The sequence below is a fragment of the Arachis ipaensis genome, chromosome B10, assembly GCF_000816755.2.
Source record: "Arachis ipaensis cultivar K30076 chromosome B10, Araip1.1, whole genome shotgun sequence".
NCBI lineage: Eukaryota > Viridiplantae > Streptophyta > Magnoliopsida > Fabales > Fabaceae > Arachis > Arachis ipaensis.
The window spans coordinates 121415798-121419324 of NC_029794.2; positions in this window are offsets into that span (position 1 = coordinate 121415798).

Here is a 3527-nt window from a genome sequence, read left to right on the forward strand (position 1 = left end):
TATTTGGTAAAATCATTTTTAAAAGCTAGGATAACTAGATGACAAAATATTAAATTAATTAGAAAATTTGAGTTTACAAGACATGTACTTTTGTTCCTTGTCTTTTAAAAAGGTATAAAAAGATGGTAAGAAAGAAAAATCAATAATTTTGATGATTAAGCAATTTGGTTTGAATTTTAAAAAATATAAAATTTTTAAGAAAGAATAATTATTTTCGTTATGCTGAATTAGAAATTAATTTTGATTTGTTTATCAGTTGAAAATAATAATACAACAAGTTGATAAACATAGATATTAATTGAAAGTGTATTAGTGCAAAGTTTGATTAATTTAAAGATTAAAAATTAACTACTTAATTAAATATTTCATCCTAAGATTATTAACTTAAAACTCATAAATATAAAAGTTGATAATATCACAAATTGTTATATTTGTGGTGTAATTTCACTAACTATGAATTAGTATAAACAAGTGACCTAGTTAGCTTAGTTTAGTGCGACGGAAGTAACAATGTAATGACTCTTAGAAAGAAAATTATAAAAAAAAAAAATTGGGTATGTATTATGTCTCTACATTTATTTTTTGTGCCAAATCATTATTCATTCTTTTGGTTAGTGAATATTAGTTTGTATCTTTGGTGTCTTCTTTTTATATTTAAGTTGAGTATTTATACTATTAGTTCGGTATTTTAGGTGTAATTGAAACTTGATTTTGGGTAAAATATTACAATTTACCACTTTATATTTTTTGTATAGGAATTTGGTTTTGGTAGAATGATTACCCATTTAGGATCTCTTTATAAAGAATTTAGTTAAGATAAAACAATATCATTAATTACCACTTTATATTATGTTAGAGATTTGGTTAGGATACAGTAATTATTCAATTTTATAATTTTATTATATAAATTTTATGCTTCAACTGCCACACCGCGTTTTCTAACAAAGATCCTTTAATATTTTAAGATTGTGCAAATTATTATTTATTGTATCATTTTCTGCATATAAGTCAATTTTTCTATACAAGTCTATACAAGTCATTTATATTTACGCGTGCACGTTCTTCTTTTTTATTTTTCTCTTTCATTATCGTCGTCACCAACACCTCCTCCTATTATCGTCGTCACTAACACCTCCTCCTCCTCCTCTTTCTCCTTCTTTTTTCATTGGAATTTCTTCTCCTTTTTCCTTTTCCTCCTTCTCCTCCATCATCAGTTATCTCATTGTTGAAGATAATGAATAATTCAAGTTCAAATTGTTAATTAAACCAGAACGAAATTGATTATTGTTTTTGTTTGTGAAAATTGTTGTTCATCGTTGATGGTTTGAATTGAATGTAATGTAAAAATTTTGCATTAGAAAAAATATTTTTCTTTATTTGTAGTAAATTTGGGTATAACACGAAGATCTATGAGTGTAACACGAAGATATTTGAGTGTATTGTTTAAGAATGTTCGGTATATGTGTGCTAATAAGTACTGCATAATTCAAAACTCTTCTTCTTTTTCATCATCATCATCATTTTCTTCTTTTTTTTCTTATTCATCATCATTTTCTTCTTCTTTTTTCATCATCATCATCTTTTTTTTTCTTGTTTTATCTTCTCAAATTTCTTTTTGTTTCTCTCTCTTAATAAGAATAAAACCAAAAAAATCAAATAAAGAAGAAGAAGAAACATATAATGGTACAAAATTACTTGAAAGAAGATGAACTTATATTCATTCAACTAAAAAAAAGAAAGAAATATTTTTCTGTATTTGCAGCAAATTTAGGTGTACCATGAAAATATTTGGGTGTAACACGAAGATATTTGAGTGTATTGTTTAAAAATTTTCGATGTATGTGTGCTGATAAGTTCTGCATAATTCAAAACTCTTCATCTTCCTCCTCCTCATCTTCTACTGCTTCTTCTTCTTTTATTCATCATCATCACCATCTTCTTCTTTTTTTTTTCTTATTCATCTTTTCCTTTTTATTTTACCTTTTCAAACTTCTTCTTGTTTTATTCTTTTAACAAGAATAAAAATAAAAAAAAATCAAATAAAAAAGAAGAAGAAACACATAATGCTGAAAAATTACTTGGAAGAGGATGAACTTACATTCATTCAACTAAAAAAAAGAAAGAAATAAGAAAAAAGGAAGAAGAAAAAAAATGCAGCATTAGAAGAAATATTTTTCTGTGTTTGCGGCAAATTTGGGTGTAACACGAAGATATTTGATTGTATTGTTTAAGAATTTTCGATGTATGTGTGCTAATAAGTTATGCATAATTCAAAACTCTTCCTCTTCCTCCTCCTCATCTTCTGTTGCTTCTTCTTCTTCATCTTCTTATTTCATATTCTCATAATTTTTCTTAGGAGGAAAAAATCAAACAAAGAAGAAAAAAATACATAATGTTGCAAAATCAATAGAAAGAGAAGAAAAAAATGTAGCAACAATAACAGTAATAAAAAAACGACGATAAAGATGAAACACACGAAGAAAAAGGAAGAGAAACGCAAAGAAAAAGGAGAAGAAGAAGAAGGAAGAGAAGGAGGAGGAAGAACGCGGGATACAAAATAGAACGTAATTTTCACGCACACGTTATGAAAGTAGATTTTGTTAGGTTTGGAGTTTAGGGTTTAGCAGTATTCTTATTTATTTTTGTATGGACAGGTGCAAAATCAACTTCTAATGACAAATTAAAATTATCTACATTTTTTCCCAACTAAACTATCTCCTCTACTTCTTCAAAGTAAGGGTAATGTAGTTATTTAGACTCAACTTGTATGATTTTTTAAAACGAATAATATAATTGAATATAGAATAAAATATGTTTGGTCCTTATTTTTTCTTTGGAAGGATGATGAGGTAGTGATACATATATAGATGTGGATTTGTGGCAGTTATATTGCCACAAAAATAAATATGTAGCGGCAGCGAGAATATTCATACTAAGAAAAGTGAATATTATTCCATAATAAAGTTTATATTGCTATAAAAGTAATAGGTTTCAAATGAGCGTTAAAGGCAAAGAAGAACCCTTTTCTTTGTCAACTTTTAAAGTCCATTAGGCAAAGAATTGAACTGCTGCCATTGATGATGATCTCTTCTTAGAGCATTCACGAATTCACTTCTCAGTTCTGATGAGTTCTGACTGTGCCAGCATTTGCAGAGACATTAACCGACAAACAACAATCACATTTGGACATGGTGATAAGGTTGTCACACTTCTTCACCCATTTTACTTTACTTAGAATCAACCTTTTACACACACAAAAACTTCAATTACTCTTAATGAAATAATTATTGAATTGATAAACAAATTTGCGGTAACTTCTAGAATTTAGATTGCTAAAAAATCAATTGCTTTTAGCGATGTTAGAATATACTTAATTATAAACTGTGTAATACTCATATAATTAAGAAAAAAATTATTTAAGAATCAACTTCTTCAACCAACATTAACTCAATTTTGTTCTTTTCTATCTCTTTCTATTATAAATTGGTTGGAAAATATTGTATTAAAACTTTTTAGTTACTCATTAA